We start from the raw sequence: 22,599 nt of genomic DNA on the forward strand, positions 1-22,599 counted from the left end.
AAAAAAATGAAGGTTCAAAGAGGCGATACCATCTTAGTTCCTAAGATCTCTGCGGACAATGAATGATGGCTCCTTCACTTACTGGATCCTGGACAAGTGATTTTACCTCCGCGAGCCTCAGTTTTCTCATCTCCAAAAGGGGGAACTAACAGTAGGACCTGACTCTAGCATTGCTCGTCAGGACTGCAAGCCATAGTGCATGTAATAAGCGTGTGAAGTGGTGCCTGGCACACCGTGGCCAGCGGTCAGTAGAGCGCATTAGTAGTAGCTTAGTGTTATGAATATTATCTTGTGGAGGTTTCGAAACACCAGGATGCATCGTGAAGCTGGTGAACCTGTAGTTTGCAGGCAAAGAATGGGTTTGTGTGGGATTCTTTTGATGGAACTTTGAGACTACCTGCTAGTATGTATTTGCGTCGCATGCATGGCATTAGACTGTCAAACAGGTGTCTTAATGCCACATCAGGCAAAATGTTTTCAGAAGTTATCTAATACAGGGGGAAATTCCAACCCAGGAAAAAATCCTGCTGCAAGTCATTGATGTAGTTAACCTGTTTCTCTGTGTGACTCAGTGGTTGGCTAATAAGTAGCAAGCGCAGTGGACCTAAGCCTTAGGGTCTACACTCTGGAGTCAGTTGAAAATTCGGTTGATATGACCTTCTACTTAATTGCTCCATGTGAAATGAGAGCTGTTTTGTGTGTAAACCTTCCTTCCCCCATCCTCTTCGTTACACATGGGCACACTTTCCCCTTTCACACTGGAAAGCTCAGTGAATTCTACGTGAATCTTACACTCCTAACTCGTACCTGTATGTAGTCATGTTTCATGGATGGACTTGATTGATTTCATGGTTAAATGACAGTGATTATGGTAGGTGTTGAAGGCAGTTCCTGGCTCAGTAAATTCCTGCTAATTTCCTCTTTGTCTGCTACTTTACAGCATCTGCCATGAATCATTCATTCATTCATTCATTCATTCAACTGTCAGTATTTACTGAAAACCTTCTATGTGCCAGGCAGCATTTTAGGCACAGAAATATTTGGCAGTGAGGTCAACAAAGCCCTGCCCTCATAGAACTGAGCTGGATGGTGATCATGGTGTTTTTACCTAAAATGGGCTCATTTTCTGCTTTTGTGGGTAAGACCGTGGTTAGAGTTTTCACACTTCAGTGTGTCTTCAGAGTTCTTCTTGTATACCTTGCAGAGAGGCACGCAAATCAAGAAACTAAGACAGGCTTAGGACTAGAGAGCAGGTTGGCATGAGAGTGAAGTTGCGAGGTAATTAAATTCAGGGGACTTAGGGAGACATAGAAATATTTTGACCTTCACTGGTGGAGGGGGTAACTGGTCTTTCAGTGTCGTTTTAACGCAGACTTTGCATTGTACTCCTTTCCCCTAAAGTAAGAAATGCTGTGTGGATTAAACTCCTGAGGTGGGATTTGGAACTTTCATTCCACACGTATGATCCTGTGAGTAGGACAAATGTGTCCCAGATTATTATTCACAGCCTCATGTCAGCTTTGAGAGAAACTTAGTCAGCCAGTGAAATGAGGTTTTTCAGGTGACAGAAAAAAAAATCTGTGTTGAAAGCTTGTATTACTGGTGAATCATTGGGTTTCCCCCCCACCGTTTGACATACCTTTCTGGTTGACTGATCTCAGATGAGCCGTTTTCAATCTCATTCAGTTACTGCTTTAAAAAAATGGGGTGACCAAATGAGAGAGGGTGGCGTTAACTAATAGGGCTACACAGAAAATACCTCCAGCAGTTTAAAGTGACATCTGGGGATTCGCATTAATAAATCCTTTCCCCTACTATAAAAATCTCTTAATGCAAATGTAAACCTCATTACATGAATCCACGTTAAGAACACAGACCACCTTATGGAAGTAGATATTAACTAAAAGATCTTATTTTGAAGAGACTTTGCAAAAGCATCCTTGAATTAAGAGGTCTGGAGTACACTTTCTGTTTCCTGTGTGTGAGCCCATGAAGCATTAGACTCAGAGTGAATTTTATTCTTTTAAGCCTTCGTTGGTTTGAGCAGAAAACCCTTTTGTTTCCGGCCTCAATCCTCAGGAAGAAATCCCAGAGAGAGGAATTTTGTAACCAGTCACATTTATCCCCTAGATATGTGAATCATACATCATTTTTCTCCTCATTTTCCATTTTTTAAAGTCTCCATTTCTGTTTAACTGTGGTCATGTGACACTAGCATTCTGAACGTTCACACGGCTGTCACAGTTCTGGGATGTGATAAGATTAATTATGTTCAGTGAACTCCTGGAAACCAGTGTGCACAACAAACACACCTAGAGACAGAGACGCGATGCTCTGTCGGGCTCCCCATGAACAAACATTGCCCCAGAGCAATCTGTTGTTGGCACACAGAGTGGACAGGGCTGTCTTTGGGGTGTAGCCATGTATCTATGAAACTACAGAGATAATCTTACCTACTCTCAAATAAGAACTCCTATTCTAGTCCAACCTCTCTCCTTTCCATCCTCTCTTCCTCCCCTTTTCTAGCATGAATATATGCTCTTATTTTGCCTCCATTCTATGGATGACATTCTACCTGGCTTACTGTCCACCTGTAATTTTGAGACAGGAGGGAAGGGGGCAGGGCACAACCATGAAAAGAATGACATAGCCATTGAGGATTGGACATAAACTGGTTAGAACCAAGTCGGCCCAAGATGGCAGAAGATTCAACTCCCAGTAGACCTTGAGCCTCATTATACACTCATTGTAATACATTAACTGCTAAATGACACACCCCCAGGCACCATGACAGTTCCCAGGCTGACCAGAAAAGGCCAAAAAGTGGGTGGGCACTCAGTTCCTGGAAGTCACTGCCCCTTCCCCAAAACAGCTGGAATAATCCTCCCACTCGTTCGCATATGAAATTCCCCAGCCCATAAAAACTAACCACCCCCACCCGTCGGGGCCACCTCTCTTGCCTTCTGAGATGACCCCGCACTCTGTCTATGGAGCGTGTATCTCCCTGAACAAATCACTCTCACTTTAAAAAAAATAAAGAGGCTTTGCAAATTCTTTAATTGCTGCTGATCAGTTTTCCTCACTTCCTTTGCTTTGTTTAAAGAGGAGCTGCGCCACATTTCACTGTGGAATTCCCTCTCTTCTGCAATAGTAGAACTGCTTCCATCTTTAGGTGTCGTTCTTGGACACCTGCAGCCAGGTCACTGTGACTTGATGACTTGTTTGGCACGTGATGGTAGTGGACCCAAGAAAGCAGTAACTCTCAGGCTGTGTTTTATAAAGACTGGCCAAACCAACTGGTATATTTATTGGTAAAATTATTATTAAACAGCTTTATAACTGTTTACACCCATGATCCGTTCATTTGGACACAATGTCCAAATGACATCCTCTCCTTACTTTTGTCCCATCCATGCCCGGAGCACTTTCATGGCTTGCCAATTTCTTTTTCATATGGTGAACGGCCCGTAGTCTTGCTAAGACCCTGTAGGACCTCCTGGTGTCGCCGGACTGCACACATGCTTCGTGACTGGAGCAGGGAGGTGAGTGGCTGCCACAGGCTCTCTTCCTATAGAGAAGGACACATTGTACTGAGAAGGGTGAACAAACGCTGGTTTTTTGCTACAGGAATGATGGAAATTGTGGGAGATTTATTTTTAAAAAACGTGAAAAAATAAATTGAAAAGTGATTTTCAAAAAAAAAAAAAAAAAACCCCTGCCAGTTAATGTTAGTTACCAGGCTTTGTAATTATCAGCTGTGTTTATTGAGGTAGTGCTATTAATGTGCCTTTAATGGGCTGATTTACCCACACTTGGGGCTCCCAAGTTCCTCATAGGAGCTTTTCTCAAATATAGAACTTACCAGAAAGGTAAGAGGTTGTTGATGGATAGAGAATTAGAAGAGAGTGTTTTTCTCTGACTATTTCATAACCCATTAGTTGAGAGCGACGTGATTCCTTCTGAACCAGACCCAGCATATACGGTAAAGCAGGAATTATTTTGGTGGGTTTCTCTGGAAAGTTTATTGAAATCTGCTTTGCTTCTTGAACTGAAGTCAACACTAAAATGGATCTTACCCATAACGTGTTCCTTGGCTTCATTGGGAACTTAGCACTGAAAGTTGCTTCTAAATAAATCACATGCTAAGGAGGTAAATCTCCTTTTAATTTATGGAAAGCGGTTGGTAAGAGTTCGTTAAGTGCTGACAGCACCTGGTTCATCCAGCTTAATCTTGATTGGGTACCAATTCTTGGCCATCTTTGATCCCCTGTGAATTCCACTCAGTGGATGATCCGTCCTTCCTTTCTCCGTGTAGAGCAGTGACGCTTAGGTGTCGGCTTTCTGATTGGACGCATGGGGACATATGCTGAAAGAGAAAACTCAGAACCTAGGCACTTCTGGTTGGCACGCAAGTTTGTCACTGTCACAGTAGGCTCTTAGAAGAGGATACCAGGCCTCAGGGTTTTCCAGTAGCTCATCCGTCACCATATGTCGGACACTCCACCTCTGTCCTGTGTGGCTTAGAACCTGGGTGACTTCAGGGACACCAGACATGTCTCCTTTCTTTTGCAGAACACAGCTAGGGCTCCTAGGGTGGTGGTAGGGAGTTGGCTTCCAATTTCTTCGCTCTTTCAGTTAATGCTACTGTCATCCAGCTACATTTTGAAAAGAATTTATCTTGTTGAATGTAGCCTGCTGAGAGGTGGTGGAGTGATTGTAATAAAAGCAGTACCAGTTCATCTTAACATTATAAACACTCACGGTAGACATAAATAATTCTTTCACGGGAACATTATTCTGTACCGGGCAATAGATCATGATGGTTTCAGATAATTTGGTGGGATTTCCAGTTTGTTGCTCTGAAAATTGTCTGCCACACATTTTGAACTGGTACTATGTTTTGTAGATTAAATGTGACAACATTAAAAACGTGAATGCCTGAAAAAATACAGAAGAGGTGCTCTGTGAGGTTACTGTGAGGCACAGATGAGTGAATCCATGAGAAGTGCCTAACATGGCTTTTGGTTGTGGCTTTTCGCACGTGGTAGGGCTCCGACTAAGCATTCCCCACCGCCATGCTTCATTTATATCATGTCAAAGCCAGTGCGGAAGAATTGCCACTTAGAGATCTTTTTACAGCGGTCACCTTTTCTTTGCTGTATTTATGAAAGTGGTATAACCTCGATTTGATTTGTTTATAGTTAGTTATTTTCTCTCTTTTTATGAACTTGCAGTATTTTAGAGGAAAATAATTATAAAAATACCCTTGTTGCAGTGATGTGAAAAGTTCATCGAAGTTTAGCAGGAAAACAGAATGCCTGTGTTAACACTTACTCTTAACTGATGGATACCGTGCTCATTATTATAAGTTATATGCTTAGTTATTCTTGGTTTCTGAGACTGACAGTAGACTTTTTTTCATTAAACATTTTTGATGTGTTTTGAATTACTACTGAAGAAAACATCACTTTAATAAGCAAATTGTTAGGTTGAAAATCAAATAATAAAGACAATTTGCCAGTTTTTTAGATTGGTGACCTTTATAACCGTGTAGGAAGATTGTTTCATGTTGTAGATTTATGAATTTTTAATGCTGTTCACATTATTCAAACCCTGATCTTTACTACTTTATATATAATCTAGAAAATGCATATTGATTTTGAAATCACCCAAAGCAGCAATCTCCATAAGGATCCTGGCATTAAAGATTTGCTCTTAACGATTTAACCTCTAAAAGTATTGGTAAAGTGATTAAAGGGAACGAACTTAAGTATGGGTTTTTAGGAGATGAAGACAATTAATTATATCATAATTCAGAAAAATGAACAACTAAATGCAAACAACCGGCCAGAGTTGGACGGAGGGGAAGGACTAATGTTGGTGTCTTGTGTTAAAAGCTAGACGTGCCCTTAGCTCCTAATGAGTAATCAATGCATTTCAGTCTTCAAGTGGTAGAGATTTTATTTCCTGACAGCTAACTCTTTCTCTTAGATTCTTTTTGTCCTTTACCTTTGGTTCTGTTAAGTAATTTTCCTTTGTGGCTGTGAGAGGAATGTGACTTTGTGAAGGAACTTACGATCTATAGTGCATTTATGATGAAAAAAAAGTTTTGGTTTAAAAAGTTGTCTATTTAATGATAAAAATACACTTTCTGTTTTCACGCAGAGTTGGTGAGAGACTGTACATATATCCTCAAGACAGTCGGTTCCTCTCTTCTGTATGGCACGTACTTTATAGCCACAATGAGTAGGTAAACCTTGATGATAAGTCGAGATTGGGTACCAATCGCCAGATATTTTTAAGCAGAAAATACATGTGTGGTTAACAGTTGATGACTGAGACAATATGACGTCTTGAACGGTGAAGCTCACATCATTGTTCCTCATTGCTGTTTGTGAAAAATCTGAACATTGTAGACTTCTGATGGTTGCTTTTTTCAAAAGAGAAGAGACCTATTTCCCAGGTCGTGCTGGACGGAAAGAAATGTACTGTGGTGTAAGGAGTCGTGGCCTGGGTGGGAGGAAACTGAGTTCTACTCTGATTCTAATTTGCTCCGGCCGTTGGGCCAGTTTCACTTCCCTGGGTGTTTGCTGTTGTTTATCTCTGAAATGAGCCAAGGGAGACAGGATGGGGTGGCCTCATGGCATCTGACACTCTGTTGGGCCAAACTTTCATGAAACTCGGCTGGTACCTTTCCTTTTCTCTTTTAATTGCTGCACTCCGCTGGGGGTGGGTGTGTGTAGTTGGAAGTTGTGTGGGAGTTGGGGGTTGACCCTAAAGTGGAATACCACGGTTGGACGCCCTCATAAATGACCAAAGAGACAGTGGGAGAAATTTCACCAACGTACATTTTGCTGTTTTCTTTTCCATTTTGAATTCTTGACTACCCGAGTCTTTGGAACATAGTCAGATGTATTGAAGATACCGATATTAAATGTGATGAAACATCAATATTAAAAGGATTAATTTTTGCTTTAGACAGATTTTGCCTTCAGCCATCATAGAGGTCGTTGACTCTGTGCGTTTGCAAACTGGTTCCTGTTGACTCTTCAGAGAGTTTGTTGATTCATTTGACAAATAAACATTTATTAAACATTTATTATATACAGATGTCCTAGTCATTTGCTTGTAAAGAGCACAACTTTTTAAAAGCTTGTTGAAGCAAGTTGGGATATTTATCAGAAGTGTAACAGCACACCGATGGAGGTATGGAACCTGGTTTCTGCACACAGGAACGGGCAAACTCAAAGCATTTTTTTTTTAGCTTTTTGGGGCTTCATCACCTCTCTTTTGCTTTTTTAAAATCCATATTGTTTTTCTTTCCTCCTCTTCTTAAAGACTGACTTTGCTTACTTTGATGAGGACGGGGCTGGGCTGTGTCAGTCCTAGCTTCAGATAGTCTCTGAGAGGCTCAGGTCTCTGTAAGAGAGAGACTGAAGTGCATGTGTTCGGACTCCAGATTCTCAAAAACAGAGACTCTGATCGGCGCAGCATGGGTAAGTTTACATCCCAGCAGGGAAGTCATACATTAAAAAGATAATCTCACTGAGGGTGGTAGTGTAATGCTAGATGTACGTACAGTGAGTTATGGGACACACAGGACAGGATACCTGAGCCAGCCTGGGAAGTTTGGCTCACACTGAGTCTTAACAGATGACACAGTGAGCTAAAGAAAGGGAGGGCGGTCTTCCAGGATAAAGCACAGCAGAAGGGAGGACACAGAGGCATGTACCTGCAAAGTGTGTGTGTATTTGTGTGTGCAGCTGTGACAGCTCAGGACGTGAGTGGTGGGAGATGAGGCTAGGCAGCTAGGCAGGAGCCCTGTCGTGCAGGAACACGGGAGAGATGCCCGGGACCTTGGCCTCTGCAAAGAAGGGCCACAGGTGTGGTGTTGTCTTAGATTCACAGGTAGGAAAATATCTGATCATCAAGCCAGATGGCACATAATATTAAAGTGTGAAGATTTCAAAATTCAACCAGTTGATATTAATGATTACATTCCTGAGAATAAAAAAATCAATAGTTGTGAGATTTTTTATCATGATCAAATCCTGCATGTTGGTGAAAGCTCAGTGTTTTCTCTTTGTCCTTTAAGATTGTGTCTTATATAAACTTTTTTCTACACATTTTTGTAATTTTGGAAGAGTTCTCAAATTTAAGAAAAATTGACAGGAAACTTGAGAGTATCATTGCCCATGACACAGAGAAACTGCTGTTTATCCACACCTTAATTGATTTTTGCCTTTTCAATTCGTGATTTTCCTCCAAAGGACAGAAATTAATGGAAACTTCACGGAGGAGATAATCCCTTTCTATTATGCATTCGGTACATGCTGAGTTTATAATTTTGATTTCCTGATTTAAGTCATTTCTTCTTACGTGTATTGTGTCCAAGCAGTCGTGTTTTGTGTTGGTACAGATAATTGCTTTTCTGCTTGGCAAAGAGCAGCTGCAACATAAATATCTTTTTCTGGCATGATCGATTGGAGGCTCTGCAACCCACTGTTGACTGCGTTTTTGGAAGTGATGTAGCGAGTGTGGCCCGACATCAGACTGCACCTATTAGCTGTCAGGACTTCACTTTGGCAGAGATAAATTCTGACCGAGTCTGGGTATCAGACTCGTAGTCTTAGAGCTGAAATATAGGAAACAGACTTCATTTTCACATAAGGAAGACAGTGTGCTCACTCGAAGGCCTCTGTTGACTCAGTTTTCTCCAAAAGTGATTCCGGAGGTTCCTTCCTTGTTTGCCTTCAGTAACGTTGGAACAATGCGTGGTCAGGGGTTAGGTGTGTGGATCCTGGAGTCACCCAAAGTAGATTTACACCCCAGATGTCTCATTTAGTAGCAGTATGAACTTGGATGAAGTGATTGCTATATCTAAAAAATAGGAATAATTAGTAAGAATTGTTATAAATGGCACGAAGTATGAAAAGAGTTTAGCGTAAGACTTGGGGCGGCACAAGCACCCCCTTGCACTTATGACTGTGTGTGAACGTAAGATGCCCAGTCTCTCTGCAGTTGGGCCTGGGGGAGATAAACTGTCTGTCTCATTGCCTTGAGAGTTTGGTGTAATTATTCGTTTCCTCTTTCCCATGAGAGGAACGGGGAGCCAATATGGAATGCCTGTTACAAGCCAGGGGCTAAACATTAACTCACTTAACCATCACCATATCCTCGGGAAGTCGGTCTTCCCACCACATTTTCATTTGTGACAGGCAAGGCTCCAGGGAGCTTGTGTAATTTGCCCAGCATTACAACAGCCAGAAAGTGGAAGGTCTAGAGCTGAATCCGCCTCCACCTTTATATTCTATTACAAAGGCTGCCCCAGGCTGTAGAAGTCAAGCCCTTGACAATGTTTCCTCCAAAGGTTTCTGAGAAACTGCTAGAAAGGACCCCTGTGGGGACAGCAGAGGTGTCCTGGGAGCATGATTCTGTTCCTCTTTTCTCTGCATCCCTGGGGCCTTCATCCTGTCTTACGTGTTGGCTGCTGATGGTCTGCTTGGCTCTTGTCCATGTCGTCACCACCCTGGGAATAAAGGGGGGGGGGTTCCTCTGTTTAGCGGCACAGCATTCTCTAGGACAGCCTTCACCTTAAAGTGGAATACTGGGTGGGAAGTGTCACATTTCATCGGTAAGCAGTCATTAAGTGCCATTTTTCAGAAGCTCTTTAACGTGACAGTGAGCTAGTAGCTCAGTGGTGGATGCTGTCCTAGCCCTGATCATCGTATCTGCAGGGCTTGCCGTTGGATGGCTGTGTTGCTCTGCAGGGAAACAAAGTTCTCTATGTATGACGTTTCTGAAAGGATTGTGCGTGTGTGTGTGTGTGTGTGTGTGTGTGTGTGAGTGTGTGTGTGAGGTAGTATTGCACTATGGACTTTTGACTGGGGCTTTTCAAAGTTGACGTGTATCTGTGAAAGCATTCACTGTGGGTGTGTCAAAGTAGTTTAAATTATATGGTCATGATGGTACACTAGCCAGTCATTAGTTTTTTGTTTTTGTTTTTGTTTTTTAATTATCAACTTTATTTAGAGCAGTTTTAGGTTCACGCCGTTTATAATAATTGTTACTAATTATTCCTACTTTATGGATGTAGCAGTCACGTTATCCAAGTTCATACTGCTCCTAATGAGAAATCTGGGGTGTAAACCGACTCTGGGTGACTCCAGGATCCGCACACCTAACCTCTGGGCACAGCATTGTTTCTTCATTATTAAACAGCAGTAAAGTTTGGAGCAGTGAAGTTAAGAGGACAATAAGGAGATGTATCACATAAGCCCCTGCCTCCGCTCACGTGGAGTCTCCCCCGTTAGTAGCATCACTCCCTGAAATGGTACTTCTGCTGCGAAGGGTGAGCCTACACTGACACATTGTATCACCCACAGGACATCAGGTTCTTCCTCGTGTTGTACAGCCTGTGGGTTTGATAAATGTATGATGACATGTATCCATCATTATAGTATCACACAGAGTATTTTCTCTGCCCTAAAAAATCCTCTGTCCTCCACCTGTTCATCACTCTCCCCTCCCCAACCCCTGGCAATCATTTATCTTTTTAGTGTCTTCATAGTTTTACCTTTTCTAGAATGTCACAGAGTGGGAATCATGCAGTATATAGCCTTTTCAGATTAGCTTCTTTTGTTTAGTAATATGCATTTAAGTTTCCTCCATTTATTGTTTTTGTTTTTATTATTAATAAATAAATAAATTAATTAATTAATTTATTGCAGTATAGTTGATTTACAGTGTTGTGTTAGATTCTGTGTATGGCAGAGTGATTCAATTATACATATAAAGGTTCTTTTTCTTATTCTTTTAAATTATAGATTATTACAGGATATTGAATGTATTTCCCAGTGCTATACATTAGGACCTTGTTTATCTGTTTTGTATATAGTAGTTTGTATCTGCTAATCCCAAACTCCCAATTTATCCCTCCTCCTACCCTTTCCCTTTTGGTAACCATAAGTTTGTTTTCTATGTCTGTGAGTCTATTTCTGTTTTGTAAATAAGTTCATTCATATCTTTTTTTTTTTAGGTTCCTCATGTAAGTGATATCATACAGTGTTTGTCTTTCTCTTTCTGACTTCATTTAGTATGATAATTTCTGGGTCCATCTATGTTGCTGCAAATGGCATTTCATTCTTTTTTATGACTGGGTGGTATTCTATTGTGTGTGTATGGGTGTGTGTATGCACATATATATGTATACATACCATATCTTCTTTATCCAGTCATCTGTCAGTGGACACTTAGATTGTTTCCGTGTCTTGGCTATTATAAACACTGCTGCTACGAACATTGGGATGCATGGATCTTTTCTAATTAGCGTTTTCTCCAGATATATGCCCAGGAGTGGGATTGCTAGATTAGATGGTAACTCTACTTTTAGTTTTTTAAGGACTCTCCATACCATTTTTTATAGTGGCTGCACCAAATTATATTCCCATCAACAGTGTAGGAGGGTTCCCCTTTCTCTGCATCCTCTCCAGCATTTATTATTTGTGGATTTTTTAATGATGGCCATTTTGACCAGTGTGAGTTGATACCTCCTTATAGTTTTGATTTGCATTTCTCTAACGATTGGCGATATTGAGCATCTTTTCATGTGTCTGTTGGCCATCTGTATGTGTTCTTTGGAGAGATGTCTGTTTAGATACTCCAATTTTTTTTAAATTGAAGTCAGTCACAATGTGTGAACTCATCTATAAAATAGAGACAGACTCACAGACATAATAAACAATTCTTCCTATTTTTTTGATTGCTTTATTCGGTTTTTTGTTATTGAGGTGTATGAGCTGTTTGTATGTTCTGGAAATGAAGCCCTTGTCAGTTGCATCATTTGCAAATATTTTCTCCCAGTCCGTAGGTTGTCTTTTTGTTTTGTTTATGCTTTTCTTTGCTGTGCAAAAGCTTATAAGTTTGATTAGGTCCCATTTGTTAATTTTTGCTTTTGTATCTCTTGCCTTGGGAGATCCTTAAATTTTTTTCATTATTTGATAGCTCATTTCTTTTCAGTGCTGATTAAGATTTCATTGTCTGTATGTACCACACTTTATTTATCCATTCACCTACTGAAGGACATCATGGTTGCTTCCAAGTTTTGGCAATTATGAATAAAGCTGCTATAAATAGCTGTGTGCAGGTTTTTGTGGACATAAGTTTTTAACTCCTTTGGGTGAATACCAAGGAGTGCATTTCATGGATCATATGTTAAGATTGTGTTGAGTTTTATAAGAAATCACCAAACTGCTTTCCAAAGCGGCTGTACCATTTGGCATTACCATTAGCAATGAATGAGCATTCCTGTTGCTCCACATCCTTCAGCAGCATTTGGTGTTGTCAGTGTTTTGAATTTTGGCCATTCTGATAGGTGTGTGGTGGTATCTCACTGTTGTTTTTATTTTCACTTCCCTGAAAACATATGATGCGGAGCATCCTTTCATATGCTTATTTGCCATCTGGGTCTGTTTTTTTGCTGAGGTGTCTGTTAAGGTCTTTGACCAGTTTTTTGCTTGGACTGTTTTCTAATTGTTGAGTTTTAGGAGTTCTTTTGTATTTTGGATAGCAGTCCTTTATCAGATGTGTCTCTTGCAAATATTTTCTCCCAGTCTGTGGCTTGTTTTCTCACTTTTTGACATTATTTTCACAAGACAGAAGTTTTTAATTTTAATGAAGTCCAGTTTATCAATGATTTCTTTCATGAATTGTGCCTTTGATATTTTATCTAAAAAGTCATCACTATCACCAAGGACATCCAGGTTTTCCCCTGTGTTGTCTTCTAGGAGTTCTATGGTTTTGTGTTGTACATTTAAGTCTGTGATCCCTTTGAGTTAGTTTCTGTTAAGGGTATAAGATCTGTGTCTGGATTCATTTGTTTTGCATGTGGTTATCTAGTTGTTCCAGTACCATTTGTTGAAAAGATGATCTTTGTTCCACTATTTTGCCTTTGCTCTTTTGTCAAAGATCTGTTGACTGTATATATGTTTTTGAGCTCTCTATTCTGTTCCATTGATCTATTTGTCTTTTTTTTTTTTAAACCAATATCATACTGTCTCGACTGTTGTAGCTTTATAGTGAGTCCTGAAGTCAGGTAGTGTCAGTCCTCCAGCTTTATTCTTCTCCTTCAATATTGTGTTGGCTGATCTGGATCCTTTGACTCTCCATATAAACTTTAGAGTCACTTTGTCAGTATCCCCAAAACAACCTGCTTGGATTTAGATTGGGACTGCATTGAATCTATAGATAAAGTTGGGAAGAACTGAAATCTTGACAATAATGAATCTTCCATCCATGAACATAGATTATCTCTCCATTTATTTAGTTCCTCTTTAAATTCACTCCTCAGAGTTTTGTAGTTTTCTTTATATACACCTCTTGTACCTATTCTGTTAGATTTATGACAAAGTATTTCATTTTGGGGGGGGGTGCTGATTTAAATGGTATTGTGTTTTTAACTTAAAATTCCACCTGCTCATTGCTGGGACATAGGAAAGCAATTGACTTTCATATATTACCTTCCAGCAACCCTGCTATAATTGCTTACTAGTTCTAGGAGGTTTTTTTTTTGCCAGTTCTTTCAGGTTTCCTATGTAAATCATCATGTTATCTTTTTTTATTTTAGGTCATTTATTTTTATTTTTATTTTTTAGGAAAGTCAATTTAAGTAAAAGGCTGCTTTTCTTTTTTCCTTTTGTTGGTCCAAGAAACTTAAAATATTCATGTAAGTTAAAAAAATAATATAACAAACATCCATCTTATGTTTGGTCATATTTCTTTCTGGTCCTTTTTTGGCCTTCCCTAAGGAATGGAGCAGTATTGGTAGAGTTGAAGTCTACTTAACATTGCCTTTGGTCTCATTGACTTTGCTGTCTTCTCAGGGGCAGTGAATGTCCTGTGCTTTGCATATAGGATGTTTTTTATTGCTGTATCTACTCCATGTAAGTTATACTTCAGCCTCTGGTTAATCTGGTCATCCTGTTAATCTCCACATAGAAAATGAATTAGAAGATCCATGTGGCTGGGAAGAAAATGTACCCATAAAATCCTCCAGGTTTGACCTTGTCTTGCTCTCCTGAACCCATAGTCTGTAATAGGTCTGAGCAAGATCTGGAATATCTGGAATCACCCAGGGAGTGACTCCTGCCTGTATTCATCTCACCTTTTGAGGTTTTGCAACTGAGTTACAAGTGCAGTCGACTCCTTTTCCTTGCCCATCAATTTTTATACTAGAGTGATTTATGAAATGCCATCACTTCAATGAGTGTGATTTCTCAACTATTTATTGAACACCTGCTAAATGATGGGGTAACAGTTCTCTTATTGGATATAGTACCGAATTCCAATTACGAATCCTTCAGAGTATACTGAGTATAACTGGTAATAATAGCTAATATTTGCTGAGTATTTACTGTGTTCACACACTGTTTTAAGAGCTTTACGTGTGTTAACGCACCTAATCCACATCACAGCTCTGTGTGCCGTTTGGTGCTGTTATTATCCACATTTTACCAATGTGATCTTGGAGACACAGCGAGGATGAGTAACTTACCCCACATAATGCAGCCGATAATTGAGGAACCTGGAAGTCATACTCCTGCAGCCTGGCTCCTGAGTCTTTGCTCTTAAAGCCAGTTCATTGCGTTTTTCCTGGGCAAAGAGAAAGCCGGTTTTGGGGAGAAGCCTTATAATTTCAAAAAGTGATCAGGTTGTCCATATTAAGGGTAGCGGCTCCTTGCAGAACGCTGAGCTGTGAGCCTTGATGGCACCGTGAGGAGCCAGCCCCCTGAGCGGGTGCCAGTATTTCCTTTTGTCCTGGGCTTTTTACCTGTTTGTTTAATCCAGACTCAGCTTAGTTCTGGGGTTTAGTGAGAGCACAGTGGGTATCTGATTGGTTGTTTTAACAATTAAGATACTTTTAACTAGCATGGAATAGGCTAATTCTTAACATGAAGTGAAATACTGCTGAGAAGCAGCGCTCACACGAACAGCTGTACCAAATTATGTTCTGCCTGTTTACTTAGAGTTGGAATTGCCCCAGGGTCCCAGGTGACCCCCTTAATGACAGTGCACTTTAAAGTGCCAACAGATATTTAGAGGCAGAGGGATTCACGCCTCCTAAGAATATCTGCCATAATGGCTTCTGTTCTAAAAAGCAAAAGAAGAAAATAAAAAACTCCAAGTAACCAATTATTGAAATTAAAGTAAAATTGTTATTTTTTGGAAAAAAAATGAGCTTTATGAAAAATTGCTAGTGACAGTCCAACATGAAAAGCATGAGAAATGTTGTATATTCTTTAAGTCTTTTGCTCAGATTTCTCTATAATGTGATTCAGAGTGTGTGTGTATATTTCTCCATTTGGTTTGTAGAACTGTCAAGATAACTTACAGTCTTCTGGCATCTTGGCACAGGTATGCATCTGCTTATTGTGGCAGCTCAAAGGGAGGGCGTGCCCGATATGAGAAAACGGAGGGGAAGGGCTGGCACTGTGGGAGGGGGTCAGAGGTTCATCCTTATGAGAAAATCAGAGCATGCCAGCTATCCTTCAAGTTAGAAAAGGCGTGCAGTCTTATTAGCGAGAGCTAAACTCACCCGGGTGTTCAGAAGGAACAGATCATCTCTGGGGACGTCACACTTGTTCCTTCCGACAGTTCAAGAGACAGGTGAAAACGTAAAAGGACAAAAGGCAGAACTGGATTAGGAAAGAATGAATCATCGTTTAAATAGATGCCTTTTGTCTGCTGCGTGAGACAGCAGATGGACCAACATGTATTTTAGGGCACATTCAGTTCCTGGGCTGGGTGAGAGGCAACAGGGGATCTTTGCAAAGGTACAAAGATGCCAGCAGTAATATCAGAAGCAAAGCATTTTCCCCTGGTAAAGTGTTGGATATATATCTTGGAAGAAAAAGAAGTCAATAGCTTCATATGCATTCATGTTCTGTAGAAACTGCCATGAAAAAAAATGGTCTTGGGTTGTCAAAACAAAGAAATGGGAAGCTTCTCAAGAAATACAATAGAGTGAGTGGAGCAGGATTAGAGCAGGGGAAGAAAAGCGCGCGACGTGTTGAGCGCAGAGAGGTTACTGATGGCCCTGAAACTGACGATGGAGAGCTGGATCAGGAGCGGAGGGAGACGTGGCTTGTAAGAAACTCAAGCTCACGCTGAGGCGTAAAGCCAGCCTGATTACAAGTTTGGTCAGGCTGCAGCCAAGGCAGAATGTGTTCAGAAGATGGAAATTGCTACCAAAGTGCGTTAATTCTGGAAGAAGAAGAGACATGAGTGAGGTAACAGCTGGTACCTTAGCTTAAATCTTAAGACCTCTCTATACCATCAAGATGACTATTAGGGATGTTAAAAACATGATAATAAGTGAACAACTTCCTAGAGGATATTAAGGATTTCCCTCTGACGGTGGTTTTTATGTCAGCCACAGACGTTCTCACCAGTGGTTCAGTGAAGTCGGGGCAGTCCTGAGTCCGGGGAGGTGGACAGGGGTCGGCGTAAGTACCCTCTTGGGGTTCTCAGAACGTGGGAAGGAGTGGGTGGGGCTAGTTTGGAGTCAGACTGGTTCTGACGCAGCCCTGCCACCCGTGCCCTCTGTGACTTGGCAGATCAATCTCTTTAAGCCTCAGTGTTAGCCGAAAAATAAGAGTAACAAGCCTGTACCTCATAGAGCCGTTTTCAGGGTTTACTGGATAATAACCAGTGCCTGGCGTTCTGTGTTAAATGGTATACTAGTGGCTTTTTCTTTACTTACCTCCTTTAAGCCTCGTAAAAACATTTCCAGGTTAGTTTTATTATTCTGTGTTTTACACGTGAGAAAACGGAGCTCAGAGAACATGGCTTGCGAGGAGTAACACATGTAGTCAGCGTTTGAATCCAGTTCTTTCCTGACCCATGTCCATGTTGACTGCAGCGTGAAGGTTAGCAGATGTTGGAGCATCCTGGGATCCTGCAGCTGGAGGCAGGTGGGACGGAGGTGGGAGCTTGGCTCTGGAGGCCCTGGGGTATAATGGAACGATGTGGCTGGGTGGGACGTCAGTTCACATCTGTGTTGTTGGATTGGCTTCACACGGCACTACGAAGGCTGCCTAAAGGGCCTCCCTCCGGTGGGGACAATGAGCGTGGTTTGCCAGATGAGTGACGCATCACATCGCTCTACACCAAGGCCCCTTTAAGAGTGACACAACACAGTCCGGACCCCTCCGTGAGGCTAATGATAGGAGCGGACTTAATTTTTTTTTTTAAATCTCTTGGTATGTGCTAAGCACTGTGAGAAGAGTGTTAGAATTTATTGCTTCGAGAACCTTTTAGAGACGGTTGGTTATCAACATTTTATGGATGTGGAAACTCAGGGTGGTAGGTAGCGGAACCAGTTTAGAACAAGATGTTTGGCCTTGGAGGCAGTCCCTGAGTTTCCCACAATGCCTTTCTCTTGGCGTTCATAGGCTGATTGGCTTCGAGCCCATCTGTTTATCTTCATCTCCAGATTCTTTCCTACTGGAAAGTTTATCCCAGCCAAATGGCTTGCCTCATTTCTGCCGACGTACACCTTGTGTTTCTGGTCGCCATCATTTTCCTCTCTCACCATTCACCTCTGTGCCTTCTCCTTTTCCGCTCACCCAGTAATTTCTTCCTGCCTTCGGATACCCTGTCCTGAGCATACGTTACTGACTTTGTCATTATCACTTGCTACTATGTATTTATAACCTTTGTTATATATGCCATTTTCAAGAAGATTTCAAAGCTTTTGTTATGCAAACCTTAAAAAAAAAATCCTGACAGTGTTTAATACTATACCCGCCACATGGATCATATTGAGTCACTATTGTTCAATTGACTAACAAAGAAAAAACATTCCGAGCAAACGAAACAATCACAGTACAATCCTAGTTTATGGGAATTGGAATAAAGTTCCTTGAATGTTGTAGACAAAAAGGAGTGAGCAAAAGAAACAGCCAAAAAAAGAAAAAAAGAAAGAAAAAACTATAGTAACAGAAAGAATATACTGGAACCACATGTGAACTGATATTCCAGTTTAGAAGAAGTATTAAGTTAACTGTGTGTCAAAAATGTTTAAATGTACAGCAAAAAGGAGTAAGAAAGTCACTGGAAAAATCTGTATGTATTTGTAGAGCCGTGTAACAGGATCTCATTTCCTTTGTTTGGGTTTTTAATGGATTCAAAGCATGAACTTTTTATATATTAATATTATTCAGTTATTGTCTTTCAAGTAAATAAGAGGAGAAAATAAAATTAATATTAGATTCAGACACTTTATATTTTGTTACAATATTTGCTTTAAAAGGAGCAGTTTCTAAAGAGTTTTTTCTTTTCTTTTTCTTTTTTTTTTGTTCCAAGGATATAAATTTTACTCTCCACTGCTTTGCTATTATGTTGTTAAAAAAATCCACTTCGCTAGACTTTTAGACCATTATTCAGACCATTTCTTTGTTGAGTTAAATTCTCTCTTAGAGCTAGAGTTCCCTGACAGAAAACTGCAGAAAATCAATTTTCATTAGTTGGACTTCACTACTCACAGGTAACTCCTTCCTCCAAATTTTAATTCATGACCTTCCTCAAGATTATGTCGAATCCACTCCTTTTTCATTTAGTGTTAATAAGATGGTCCTTCCAGGAGGACCTACCGAACTTCCTGCATAAACCCTTTGCATAAAACAGGGAATAAAAAGCCTCATGCTTAATACTAACAAATTCGAACAAAATACCAACAAAGTGAGAGCCTCCCTCATTTTTGAGCGGATACTAAGTGGCATTTCTTATTGTCCTTCCCCCTTTTTATATCCCAGGAGAATCAGTAGTAAGTTGACCTTTCAGATTTTAGAACCTGAGAACCATCATTACCGCTTTGCTGACCTTGATTCATCTTGGGAACGGCTAAGGGAGGGGCAGGCGAAAAGCTTTTCAGTCCTCAGGGAATAATTACAGCGTCTTGGTGCCAATCCCCACCAGCCTCTACGGCAGGTGGCAGTGCTGTCGTCCCTGTGACCCTTCTCAGAGATGGTTCTGAGTGAAGAGCCTCTGCTTGCTTGCAGCAAATCTGACGGTTTTAGGGGAGGGGAGAGTGGGAGGAAAGAATCGTAGCAGCTCCTGGTCTCTAAGAGTGGGTGTTACTTTAATGAAACTTTCAAGCAGATGTGGAAGGATGATTTTGCATAGCCTCAAGCTCAGAATTTTAAATGACACCTATTACTAATAAGGCATTTGGCTTAATCCATCTGCCTCCTAAAAAATGTGGCTGTTTTCCATAAAATACATTAAAAAAAAAAACAAAAAAACACCAGCCAGGATCTTTGTGCGGGGGATGCTTCTTTGGCAGATGATGGGAGTTAAGCTGCCTGAATGGTTTGATCAGAGGGAGAAGCTGCAAAGCTCACCTTCCTCTGTTAATTCCTATTTTATGTTCTCTTTTTTAAAAAATTGGTTTAGTGTTTTTTTTGGGGGGGGGAGGGGGTGGAAGTAACTAGGTTTTATTTATTTTTTGATGGAGGCACTGGGGATTGAACCCAGGGCCTCTTGCATGCTAAGCACGCGCTCTACCATTTGAGCTGTACTCTCCCCGCTGTGTTTATTTTTTAAATCTCACTTTCCCAGGTGAAATATTTTCACAGCCTTTGATTTTACTAAATGAATATAAGCAGATGTGGAGCCAAATCCGTAGAGCACTAGTTTCAGCTGTGCCCTCGGTGAGACTTTGATTCACTTGTGGGGCTTACTCCGCCCTCCGCCCTCTCTGGGTTCTTGCTGGCGTATCTGCCTGATGGAACCAGCAGGTTCTTGGTGGTAAGCTCCTGCCTTGTGGTGAGCTCTTTTGATACAGGATTAAAGGAAAGTTTTCATAAGAAGAGGAAGTTATATTTATCCATTTAGAAGGGTGTGCCAGACACAGCGTGAGGTCCAGAATATCAATTCCATGAAATGCAGGGACTGTTTTTTTTGTTGTTGGGTTTTTTATGTTTGGTTCGGGGGAGTAATTAGGTTTATTTATTTATCATTATTATTACTATTTTTAATGGAAGTTCTGGGGATTGAACCCAGGACCTCGTGCATGCTAAGTGTGCACTCTACCACTGAACCATACCCTCTCCCCTAGGACTGTCTTTTTTTTTATTATTGAATTATAGTCAGTTTATAATCTTGTGTCAATTTCTGGTGTGCAGCACAGTTTTTCATTCATACGTGAATATACATATATCCGTTTTCATATTCTTTTTCACCATGAGCTACTTCAAGATCTTGACTGTATTTCCCTGTGCTCTACAGTATAAACTTGTTTATCTATTCTATGCATACCTGTCAGTATCTGCAAATCTCCAACTCCCAGTCTGTCCCTGCCCACCCTGCTCCCTCCTGGCAACCACAAGTTTGTATTCTATAGCTGTGAGTCTGTTTCTGTTTTATATTTAAGTTCATTTGTCTTTTTTTTAAGATTCCACATATGGGTGATATATGGTATTTTTCTTTCTTTCTGGCTTCCTTCACTTAGAATGACATTCTCCAGGGACATCCATGTCACTGCATTATGGCATTATGTTGTCATTTTTTATGGCTGAATAGTATCCCGTTGTATAAATATACCACGACTTCTTTATCAGTCATCTATTGATAGACATTTAGGCTGTTTCCATGTCTTGGCTATTGTAAATAGTGCTGCTGTGAACATTGGGGTGCAGGTATCTTTTTGAATTAGGGTTCCTTTTTGATATATGCCCATGAGCAGGATTCCTGAGTCATATGGTAAGTCTATTCTTAGTCTTTTGAGGAATCTCCATCCTGTTTTCCACAGTGGCTGCACCAAATAGGACTGTCATTTTTATTTTATCTGTGTCTTCAACAGCCCGCATGGTGCCTGGCAAGTTGACATGCAGGAACATTTATTGGGTCGGTGGGAGGAGACTTGGTGTATTAGAGTCCCACCAGCAGAGAGAGGGTGTATTCAAATTCAGGTAACATGAGGAGGATTATTTCCCACGGGACTGTTTGCACAGGTGAGGGTGGTAAGAGCAGAGGTGTAGTTATCACTCAGAACCTGGAAAGAGTCCTGCAGGAAAGGTCACCTTGAGACAGGCACCTGCGGTGGCCCAGCAGGGAGGGAGTCTGGGCAATAAGTAGACTTTCCTCTGAGTCCAGGGCTCTTCGTCGTGAACTTGAGGGTGGGGAGCTGACTGATGCAGACCACACCGGCTAGCCGTCTGGTAAAGAAGGCTGCGGGACAAACGGGAGAGATGTGGAATATAGTTCTCTGGATTTCTTTCATTTCTAGATGCAATTCCCTGCCACTAAGGAGCTCCCAGGCCACCAGGGAGACAGAGGAGTAGGCAGACATTCCAACATAGAATAATAATTAAAATTGTTGTGAAACCTCACAAAACCCCTATGAGATAGGTATTGTGATGATTTTTACAGATAATGGAAACTGAGAGTTTAAGGAATTTACCTAGGGTCCCCCAGCCAGAAAGCGAAGGAGGTGCGGCTTGAACCCAAGCAGCCTGTCTGCAGGGGCCGTGCGTTCTGGATCGGAAGAGTTTCGCGGTGTGGTTTAGAGCAGCGCTTTCTTCTCAGACCTGAACGTGCACCGGAATCTTGGGGGATCTTTAAGAAGAATTCCTCCTTCAACAGATCCTGCCATGGGGACTGAGAGTCTGCATTTCTGCCCAACGCTGTTGACCTACTTTGCGCAGCGAGGGATCGAGGACCTGCAGTTGGAAAAGTGGAGCCCAAGTCCTCAGGGAACGGCTGTCTGTCAGTCTGTCAGTCTCTCAGCTGTTCCTGCTCCTGATATGTGACAAGAGCAGGTGGGGTGACTTAAAGTCCAGCCAAGCTTGCCAACGCCTTCGCCCCCCTCCCCACCCCTTGACTTCAGACTGGAGGCTCCTTCCAGCTGTCGTGGTGCGGCTCTCCTGGTCGTGATGGTCCCGGAGGCCCTGGAGGGGAGCTGCTGTGGGCAGCCTCCTCCCCACGGGCTGAGTTCAGGTGACAACGCTTGAGCTTCTGACCAGACAGGGGCTGCTCCGTTATCAGCTGTTTCCTTCCAGAACTGAACCGTCTCCCAGCATCTGTCACTGCTCCTTTCAGCCTAGTGGATTCTCACTTTCTGTCACAGCTGATTAGGGGGTTGGATCTAAAAATAGAGCCTGATCCTCAAAGTAACACATTGTGCCATTTTTGTTGTTCCTATACTTTGAGCTGCAAATTGCAATATTCTTGCAAAGAAACCTCTAGCATCTTAATAAAGCTCCTAATTCTTTTAGAAGAGTTTCCACTATTGGACGTGCCTAGAAGAGACTTTACACTGTGTGGCCTAAATTTTAAGCAGAGTCAGTGCTCTGCTTAAAACTCGTAATTGTCCAATTCTTTTTCCTTCTGCAATAATTGGATAATGCCCCTGCTGGCCCGAGCACCTGGGAACGGAAAGTGGTAAACCTTCTCACCGCTAAACATTCACCACGGGGTTTTGTTTCCGTAGGTTCCCAAGCTTTCTGCCTATGATTTGGGGTTCCCATTTCCCTGTAATCCACAGCTGTATATACAGTATGCAAAATCACAGACTTCATGCTTCAGAAAATCATTCTGGGA

At 41.4% G+C, this 22,599-nt stretch overlaps 1 protein-coding gene and 1 long non-coding RNA gene across 4 annotated transcripts in view; one reads left to right on the forward strand and one right to left on the reverse strand.

The window, feature by feature from the left end:
• The window catches only part of TMTC1 (transmembrane O-mannosyltransferase targeting cadherins 1), a 233,656-nt gene that overhangs the window by 39,626 nt on the left and 171,431 nt on the right, over positions 1-22,599 (forward strand). The gene's annotated exons all lie outside the window — the stretch shown is intronic.
• LOC140691359 (uncharacterized) overlaps positions 3,269-22,599 on the reverse strand; it is a 43,473-nt gene continuing 24,142 nt past the window's right edge. The window contains exon 2 of the long non-coding RNA XR_012066993.1: positions 3,269-3,568. This is a non-coding gene — a long non-coding RNA (uncharacterized lncRNA). The remainder of the gene's footprint in view (positions 3,569-22,599) is intronic.

The sequence above is a fragment of the Vicugna pacos genome, chromosome 34 (assembly GCF_048564905.1).
Source record: "Vicugna pacos chromosome 34, VicPac4, whole genome shotgun sequence".
In the NCBI taxonomy this organism is placed as follows: Eukaryota; Metazoa; Chordata; class Mammalia; order Artiodactyla; family Camelidae; genus Vicugna; species Vicugna pacos.